The sequence below is a fragment of the Chiloscyllium punctatum genome, chromosome 31 (genome assembly GCF_047496795.1).
Source record: "Chiloscyllium punctatum isolate Juve2018m chromosome 31, sChiPun1.3, whole genome shotgun sequence".
NCBI lineage: Eukaryota > Metazoa > Chordata > Chondrichthyes > Orectolobiformes > Hemiscylliidae > Chiloscyllium > Chiloscyllium punctatum.
Genome location: NC_092769.1, coordinates 5,954,652 through 5,965,145, shown reverse-complemented (window position 1 = coordinate 5,965,145; position 10,494 = coordinate 5,954,652). Strand labels below are relative to the sequence as shown.

General features: G+C 39.8%; 1 non-coding gene across 1 annotated transcript; it reads right to left on the bottom strand.

Annotated features, from left to right (window-relative positions):
- Window positions 1-4,679: 4,679 nt before the first annotated feature.
- Window positions 4,680-4,752, bottom strand: trnav-cac (transfer RNA valine (anticodon CAC)). Its single transcript has one exon. It is a non-coding gene; the product is annotated as a tRNA-Val (tRNA).
- Between the last annotated feature and the right edge of the window lie 5,742 nt (window positions 4,753-10,494).

Sequence of the window (10,494 nt, the reverse complement as noted above, 5' to 3'; positions counted from 1 at the left end):
AGGGGTGTACATGTGGAACTATGTTTTCATATAATAACTACTGCAAGGACATTGCAATGCACAATCACTCAATCATTCTGAATATTGCTTTTCATTTTAAACTTGGAAACACTTTTGAATTGATTTGATTGGAAATCACTTCAATGTTAACATTTATTGTGTTTTTAATCACAATAAAAATTGAATATTTTTCACGTGCAAAATCATTGAAATCCACATGAATTTTTTGAAGCACACAAAAAAGGGTTGGCATCTCTCTTCTTTCATTAAATAACCACAGGAAATGGTGACTTCTTAGAAATCGTATATTTCAGAAAGAATGAAAGTTGTCTTCAGCTGAACAGGCACATTGATTGACCAATTCATCATTTTATTCCAATTTACGTGTAGATCAAAAACATTGTAATTAGCATTACAGAAAATGTGGAACTTATGAACATATAGAATAATTATATTCATTTTTATTTATAATGCACAGTAATCACACAATTCTGTCAAGTTGTCGTTCCACAAGTGATCACAAAAATCATGTTAAATTAAGACATTTGTTAACTCCCATCATTATTGTAAATTACTACTGAATTTTCAGAAGATTGCACAGAGTATCCAACCATTTAATTCCAATCCAATTATCACAATAAACATCTGATTAGTTTTCAGCCTTGCGCAGCCTGGTTGGGAATGTTATGAAGGAATCTTGTGCAACTCTGGTCGTGTCTCTGTTACCAGACCAGAGATACAATTTCAATTCCCATCTTGCACAGAGCTGTGCCAGAGCAGCTCTGAATGTCGATAAGAAAATATCTAAGAATCGAATGAATTGCCTTTCAATTCAACATTTGATATGTTTTCATTTGTTGTTCATTCCAATAATCACAATATCTGCTATATATTTTCTTCAGTCCGCTAATAACAGAATGTATCTAATTCCACTCAATCAATATTCTTTGCAAAATATTTGATAATGTTGCACTCACAAAGATGAAATATGCTAAGTAAAGATATTCCTTGATTTTCTTTTGTTCTGAATAACTGAGTTCAGACTGCACATAGAACTTGATGCTTCAAAGGGATAAATATGAGAAATAAAAATCAAGTTCTTCTTCAGTTAAATAAACAAATGCCACTTCCGACTCTATATCAATTTTTAATTATTGATCTGTTTATGAGTTGTCTGAAATTTGTTTTTAGTTTTCCATTCATCTATTTATATTGAATGTAAGATTGAAATGTGAAAATATCCGAGTGCATTCATTTGAAAATTGAATTTGCATATTTCTCTCTAATCCAGTTTATTGCATGATGACTTAACAGTGTTTTGTTGAGCAAACCTAGTGAATACATAAAAATCGTCTCATCTTAAATAAGATTTTTCACACCCAGTTATCAGTCTGTTCCTAATTCATGTAAATGTCTAAATTTATTGAAATCAATGTTCACACAAAACAGTGCATACAAAGCGACACAAAGATATTCATCATCAGCTGATTACTGTTCCGTGGAATAACCTGAGTGAGTATCTTATTGTTCCTGGGACAAATGATAACAGTAAGCATTTATTTACTATTCTGTGCAGTTAATGCAATTGATGTGCTATATTTCAGCTCAGTCGTTAATGTTGATTTCTATTGTTTAAAGCAATAATTCTACTTTATCACGGATATTGACTATACTACAATAACGTTGGGAAGCAAATTTGTGTCAATCTAACAATCTTTAAGCTCCTTTTTTGTTATGTGTGTACAAGAGACAATTCAAATTATAACCATTTTAATTACAAATTGAACAAATACTGCATTTTAAATTTGTGAAGTTCCCACATTTTTGCAAAAGGGTTACTCTTCACTGTATATGTCACATTAAAAAAACTGCTAGTTCAAATCATGCGTGCTACAAAATGGTTATTGTTTTCATTTCATTGTAAGAAAAGAACTGATTTGACCATGTTGATTTTTTTGTCATTTCTATTCCAACATTATTCATCATTGTACAAAAATGACAATATTATTAAAATCACATATATGCCACATATCATTGACTACATTGTTCAGTTTCAAGCTCACTTTCATGACTTACTAATTCTCTTCCTAATTCTGACACAAGTCTTTAAACATTGATCATAATAGTGATCATATAAATTGATGTAACATATCTCTACAAGGAATCCAGTGTATGGAAATTCACAATTCTTGTATTACGTACATTTTTTACTTAAAAAAGAAGCATTTTACTCAATAATCACTGAATGGCTCATTTTTCTTCAATCCATAAAGCTAGGTACAATGTTTTATGCCTCGGTTTACTGATCTTAATAAATATCCAATCAACATCACAGCAAAGTGCTTTTGAAATATTGAATCATTTTAATTCTTCAAAAGACAGCATTCATTATCAAGTCATTGCCATTACAATAATGGTACAATTATTTATAAAATAGTCTTTTGAACAAGTATAGTGAGATTCACATTTAGCTTTAATTCATTATGTCTTAGTACTAATAGTACAGTATGAAAATACCTTTATTTTTCAGGTCACCTACCCCACAAAGGAACCAATGACTTCCCATCCAACGTCATTGCAAAATATCTGATGTTTGCTCATTTGAATGATCACGGTAATCTCAGCCTTAAAATTCAGGAAAATGTAATTACTTTTCACTGAATTAATTCCAGTTCATTTCCAGACATTGCTCAATCACTTGCAAAAATAGATTTTTCATTATTCATTAATGCATTGACAGACTTTGATAATTCAACTGTTGCTGATTTATAATAAAAATAATACTTATTCAATCTAGTAGGTTGCGCAAATGTGGATTTACGGCACAGTACATGAACCACTGTAAAGTTATTGCAGTGAACAAACTCTCAGTCATTGTAAGTATCAATTTTTATTTTACCTGTTGAAACATGGTTGAATTCAATTATTTATATTTGACTTAAATGCTCACATTTATTGTGTTTGTAATCATAATACGACTTACGGATGTTTCATGCAACAAAATCAAATGAAAAAGAATTAGCATCTCTTTTTTCTTTCATTCAACAATGGAAATAATTTTTGATTTTTTAAATTTTGAACATTTTTGGAAAGAAGGGATATTGTCTTCAGTTGAATTCTTGCATTGACTCACTAATTCACAGTGTCCGCTACTTATTCTCTTTGGGTTCCTATGAAAAGGAATTAACTAGTTCCTCTGATTGTAAATTCCTGGAAAATATTTGAGAATGTTGTGGTTTTAAAGGTGACAAGGCTAATTGATCGTAAGTCATCAGTTATTTTGCAAGAAAGAGCTTGATTCAAACATTTCGAACACACACACACACATTGTTATTCTGCTGTGTAACAAGGGGGAAAACAAGTCGCTTTCTTCAGCGTAAAGTAAATATATGTCACTTCCAAGTGTTCATTAGTCAGCTAATTACCTACATTTGTTATTAAAAATTGCAATTTGTCTAAATAATGTTATGACCTATGATCAAATTAAATTTTTAATTATTGTTTATACATGAATTGCCGGGATTTTGTTTTTTTTTTGGTTTTCCACACAACTATTCGTATTGAATGTAAGATTGACATGCTTTGACAATATCGGAGAGTGTTCATTTGAAACTTATTTTTTCGTATCTTTCACTGATTTTACTTATTGCATAAGATTACATGGTACCTCAGTGGTTAACAATGCTGCCTCACAGCGCCAGGGACATCGGTTTGATTCCCTCCTCGGGTGACTGTGGGAACATTGCACGTTCTCCCCAAGTCTATGTGACTTTGCTGTGGTGTCCTACCACAATCCAAACATATGCAGGTTAGGTGAGCTGGCCATGCTAAATTACACATTGTGTTCAGGGCTATGTGTATTAGTCAGAAATAAATGTGAAAAAATATGATCGGGAAAAGTGTTTGGGTGTGTAACTCTTTAGAGGGTCATTTTTGGCCTGTTACTACACTGAGGTAACAGGGGTGCTTTCATAGCGTCGCTAGTATTAAGGTGCGCCCCGAGATCTAAGCCATGTTGGAACTGAAACGGAGTAATCGACAGAGAAGTTACAGAATGACATCGCATCCATTTGATTTTCTTTAAATCACTGACGAGCAGGAAAATGTAAACGTGGAGTGCGAGTGGAGAAGTGAGGCAGTTGCAGCTCTGGTGAAAGTCCAAAGGTTCCTCTGAGCGTGTAATTTCTTTCATTGCTGTTGCTGATTGAATGAGCCACTAACGTGCGAACTGCTCCAAAATATGATTCAGGAATCTGGTACCAACTCTCGCACGTTGAATAACGACAGACAGCTTCCAAATGAGGCCTTTCAGAGACGACCTTGGGTACATTTTACAGACAGACAAGTTCAGGAATCCGTGGTGCGCTGTGACACCAGCGCAGCAGCTTCTTCCCTGCCTTTGAACCGGGCCGCCTGCGCATGGAATGCAAATGCGGTACTGCTTTTCGTGGAAGGATCAGAACGCGGCAACTACACTCTCAAATAAGAATGGCATATGATCAGAACCAGGTTGGAGAAAAACTTTATAATGCTTTGCACAGTAATTCAATGGAGTTGCCTTACATTTCACTACGAGAGCAGATTCGTTCAAGCAAATTCGAAGGCAGGTTTGCAGATGGAAAACCAGCAAGAAAGCTCCGTTCTTGTCCATGTGAAAGCCTGCAGTTGAAGAACAAAACAGTTTCTGCCCAGTTTCGAACTGGGGACCTTTCGCGTGTGAGGCGAACGTGATAACCACTACACTACAGAAACCAGCCGATGTCGCCGCCCTGCGGCGCAGTGGCATCCAGCACTGAAAGTTGAAGCCATTCTCCGTTTCACCTTTCTGTTTGCAATCGCTCGTTGTTGTCCAGCGGAATTAACATCTTGAAAAAAATAAAAAAAAGACACGTGAAATTGATGACAAAATATAGACAAGGATGTCGTCAATGTTTGGACCGTAGGGTGAGGTGGAATAAGCTGGGACGACTTTCCCTGCAGCGTAACGGCTGCGACAGGACTTTGTTTCACAACAGCAATGTAATAACAGTCTCCATTCGGTTCTTGTAAATACTCAACCTGCCTGGAACATAAAGCAGCTGTAAAGCTGTTTGCGATTTTCCGTGCGGGAGGTGAACACTACCATGACAGCACAGACTCTTTGGGAAAATCTGCACTCTCCCACACCACAGTTAACTCTTTAGGGGTCATACCCAATTTGTTAAAACCTCAACTTGCCTACAACCTAAAGCAGTTTGAGCCCACGATTTACCGTGTAGGAGGCAAACACGAACATGACAAGATGGACACTGGCGCCTGTCTCCACAAAGCAAACTCCCGGTTCTGCTTTTTATTTGAACACGCCACAGCCACAGAAACTGCAGTGGGGGGACTCGACCCTCAGCTTCTTTAGTAACTGAGTTCTGAAGCTGGATCCTCCGGCTCCTTGGTTATCCTTCATAGGGCTGATTCAGTTCGAATAGTGAAATTTCCTGTGTCTGATCCGCAGGAGACCCTGCAGGATTTTCAGACAGCGCCATCCTCCCTGTGACATGTCCGTGCTGGATAACATTCTGTTGTGTCATGTGTCCCGGCTTTGCCAATATCATCGTTGTTTAACTCCCACCATCCTGTTGGTCGAACTGTGATTCCAGTCAGAATCACAAACGTGTAACAAAACACCTTAGCTGCCCTGGCTCTCTACAGAGATAAATGTGCTTCTCTTTTCGTATCATTCTCTTGCCCTCTCCCTGTAACTCTACACATTTTTACTTTCAACATGAACATTGAATTAGTTTTTCAACAACTCGATTGAAACTGCGTCTTTGTCAATGTCAGACTCTAACCATTCCCTGTGTGAAAACATTTCTCCTCATGTACATTTTTCTTCTTTTACTAATGTCTTTAAAACTCTGCCGAATCGTTCTCGATCCTTTCAGGCGGAGGGAGCATTCCCCCTTCCTTATTCCCTCTGTCTAACCCACTTATGTCTTGGAAAGGTTTAACCAGGCCAGGTTTTGTCCTTCTGCTCTCCAAGGAGACCTGTCCCACCTTTCCAAATGACCTTTATTGTTGACATTCCTCGTACACAGCACCATTCTCATCAACCTGTTCAGCGCTGTTTTCAATCATTTCACGTCCCCACTTCCTGAAGTTTCACCCCCAGAACTGTGTGAATATCTAGATGTTGGATTTACTCAGAGTGGGGTTCTGTGGGTGAACATCCTCTAACACTTGTTTCAGTTTCACCACATGTGGTACTGTGCCATGCCCACAACAATGACACTTCTGACCCCAAAACTCAAAGGTATTTCAAAGGGTGCAACTTAATGGTTTACATCCTTTTATCAAACAGTTGATCAGTCGACCGGGAAAAAGGGAAACCAAACAACCAAGGCTCGATGGCGATTTGAAGTCAGACATTCTCCCATGCCAGTATTAACACAAGCTGCTAGGCGAAGATCGTGCCCTAGACACTCTTACATTGCCAACACCAAACCAGCTGAGATTCGGTCAGGTCCAACTACTTCCCAATTTGTTCTCGGATTTCTAAGCATCCAAGTATTTAAAGAATATCGCCTTGTCATTCCATCTCCTTGTTCACGGGACAGTGCTGTTTATCCCTTCCGTTTGCACTAAGTTGTCTCCATCGGCAGAGTATTCAGCTATTTCCCTCCACCGGCAAGCAGTGTGAGGGGAGGCAAGCGCGGTTACACTCTAAAGCTCGCTCTCATCGGCACAGCCAGTTCCATCAAGTGCTGGGAATCAGCAAGTTTGATTGGGAGCTTCCTGCAAATATGATTTATCTGAGAAGCGATAAAGATGTTGAGCTGGCGGGTAAGACACAAATGGACTCCGGACTCTCTACCCTCAAGTAAATTCATGTGAGGGCATTTTTGTGCAGCCTGTTTGCTGTTCAAAATCCATCTTCACACAGCAATCCTGCAGAAAGGTTTTTGTAACAGTAACATCGGCTTCTTTGCTGCAATCGGGCAGCAGTGAACATCTGAGCCCCAACTTTCCCAGATAAAAACAATCCGAGTGAAAGTCTCACTCACTGAGAGCCATCCCCACGTCCCTGAGCCGCGGGGCTGCAGACAGTTTAGCGCAGAAGATAGGGTGAACAATGAGACTTTGTTTCACCATCAGCCACTCTGTCCCAGAGACAGGAACAGGGACAGCATCAATGTGTGGCGTCACTCACGGGCCGACAGAAGTTGTTCAGCCCATCGTGTCCATAGCGACTCTCTGACGCTTGTATATCCCTATGATTATTCATAGTTGGTGATGTATGTCGTAATAATGTGGAGCTGTGCCTGGATCGCAATTCTGTCTCCAACAAATTGATCGAATTGTAATTCACAACTTTTCATTTCACAGGGAGAACACTGCTGTGTGAAACGGCGTGGGGAATTACTGCAGGGCGTCATGCGCATAGAACACTCTACAACTGATGTGTCTCACCTTCACCAGTTTATTCCCAGCTCTGGCAAAAGATTTTGTGAATCAGATCAGAGCACACCGACAGAGAACAGGTAAAGAGCTTCCAGAACTTCACAAGTGTGTTTCCTCATTTCTGTAAATTTCCTTTGTGTATCGGTATGAAATATTCATTTCAGATACATTGAATGAAAGGAAGCGGAAAGTGAAACAACACGCAACGCATAGAATGGAGATCTATTATAGAGAAACACTGGCGGGTACAGTACACACACTGAAACAAGGAATAGTCAACGAGTAGAGGATTTTTTCAATCCATTAATTTCATGGTTATGAGCCCAATACGCTCCTGCTGGGCTGCTCTGTTAGCGCTGACCATAGCAGCTTCACATAGTCTTCAGCTTTTTGTCTGGCGTGTGGCATGTACCTCAGAGGATAATATCAAAAGGTCTTCACTATTATTGTGCGACACTCTGTGGTGCAGATGTGTCCTGGCTGTGTCAATACAACCTGCGACTAACTTGCCACATTCTGTTGATTTAACTGTCATTTCACTCAGAATCACAAAATATGTCACAGTGCAAAGTGAGGCTATGCAACCCACCTTCGCTGTGCTGGCACCAAACAATAAGGAAGTGTCTGTGTAGTTTGATTGATTGACTTTATTTGATTGTCACGTGTACCTGAGGACAGTGACAACTTTTGTTTGCGATTGGTAAATGCAGATCATAGTAATCAAGGGTATGCAGATCACAGCATGAGAAAAACAACATTTTGGACAGATAAAGGCTTTCAGGTTACTCCGCACAGGACGTGCACTCGGCAAAATCAACATTAACAGGATCAGCACCATTTGAAGTTAGGGAATCAATTTCTCCTCTAGTAATGGTCTACAAGAAGGTACTGTTGTGTGTTTTTAAGCTTCGGTACCTTAATGTGACCTCGATCCATCACAATTATACCTGAGTCCAAAATGGAGCTGGATGCAAAAGTCCAGGGCTCGCACTTACATCCCCCACCCGAGGCGATATCACACCCAAAACCAACAAGCCAGAACTGCAGCAGAAGCATGATCCATAAATCAGGTGAGTTTTAATAACAGCACCTAGCCGCTCTGACTCCCGGTTCCCAGGAGGCTGTGCTGGTCAGTTCCCCCACGAGCGGGCTCCCACCATGGGAGCTGGATTAACTCGTCTTCTATGAGCAATCAGTGTCGTGGGAGAGCAATGTGTATCCGCTCTTCAGTTTCCTATCAACCAGATTAAGGCTTATGGAGCGCGGGAGGGGGTTACAGGGAGTGGGAGTTATGGAACTTCTGGAAAGCTGAACAAAACGGAGATCATGCATGCACAGGAACTCATTCTCTTGGGAACCTTGTGCAAATAACGCCATCTGAGACTGATAGAAAAGTGCAGAACTGCTGGGAAAGAGAGAATCTCTCGCAGTCATCGGGAACATGTCTGTGTCCTTCTCGAAGTCACAGCGAGGGCTCTGCTGTCTGACTCAGCATGGGGTGTTACTGCATCGAGTCCTGTCGCTCAGTTACACTGGAACTGATGTGTGTAAGCTTTATCACGTTACCCCCAGTGCAGAGAACAGATTTCACAGCTCACATCATCCGAGAGTGACAGGGAACAGAAGAAAGCGATTCAGACCATCATCTGAACACCTCCTGGGGAGAAAACGGATGTGGGAGAGCAAACAGTCTCGACCAGTGCATGTACCCAGCATTTACAATCTTGGTCTGTGTGACAACAAAAGCAGGAACCAGGAAATGTTTATCTTGTTTCTTAAAACAGGCGTGAAAATTTGCAGAGCATAAATATGTCTACCTGCTGTTAGTGAAAGGATGAACAGCAGAGTACAGTGCACAGAATATGGTCAGCCCTCTGGGTTATGGGCTCATCATGCTCCAACTGGGACCCTCTGCTCACAGGATTTGAACACAAACAAAGAAATGACTCAGTGACAAAATCTGTTGAAACGGGTTTTGTGAGGAATTGAAAGCAATGGAATGAGAAGCCCCCTTGAGAGCGGGATGTAACATTATCTGTGTTTTCCAGACTCGAGGAGAGAGCGCAGTGCTGTTTCCTGGGTCAATATCAGGATAGATAGATTGAATCAGCGTCGAATGTTATTGTCGGGGGTCCTGTCGCTTAGACACACTGCACCTCTTGTACAATGGTACAAAAGCACGGACGTTTTGTGTAGAGGGGACAACTTCAAAATCGTTAATGAGGCAAAATGCACAAATGAGCGAAACAACAAAGCAACCACAGAAACTGGTGTTACTGGACGAGGTAAACCCCTCTCTAATGTCAATCAGCAAAACAGAAAGGATTCACGCCGTGCTGTATTCTGTTAAAATTCAAGAGGTAGACAAAGATCCCAAAAATCACCATCTAAAGTTAAAAATAACAACGTTATTTTTTTTAACATTTGACAGAGAATAATCAACTTATAACTACTTTTAACTCATTTTCTCTCAACCGGTCTTTAACCTTCTCCTCTACAATACCTTCCCCAACCCCGAGCCCATTAACATTTTATGAAAAAATCAATTTTAAAAACTAGCTAGTTGTCGAATCTTCTCTTTGTATCTTCCTCTGTAGATTTTTTATCCAGGTCGGTGTTAATGTTTTTTTTCTATGCAATCTATTTCTCCAGATAGGCACCTCTTGGAGATTTTAATAACATTCTCGATCTCTTGGGATTTTAGCTGCTCTCTTTGGTGTTCTTTGCCGCTCTGGATAACTGTTCAAAATGTCCGATATTTGTCCCACAAAACGCCGGATCGTTTCATTGGTTTTAACATTGTAAAAATATCAAATTCAAACTTGATTGGGGCATAATTTAAACTGATTGGCCGAATTCGATTTTTTTTGTATCCATGTATCGGAATTGATTATTCAGAAAGAAAAAAATCATTTTAGAAGATGATCCCAGAATAGTTGAAAAACCACGTGCAGGCACACAAGGAGCGAATTTAACAGGGACAGGGATTCTGGGCTGCCTGGATGGGGAGGCAAAGGTGACACACTCACGAATTGTTTAGCGTTCATCAGAAAGGAATTG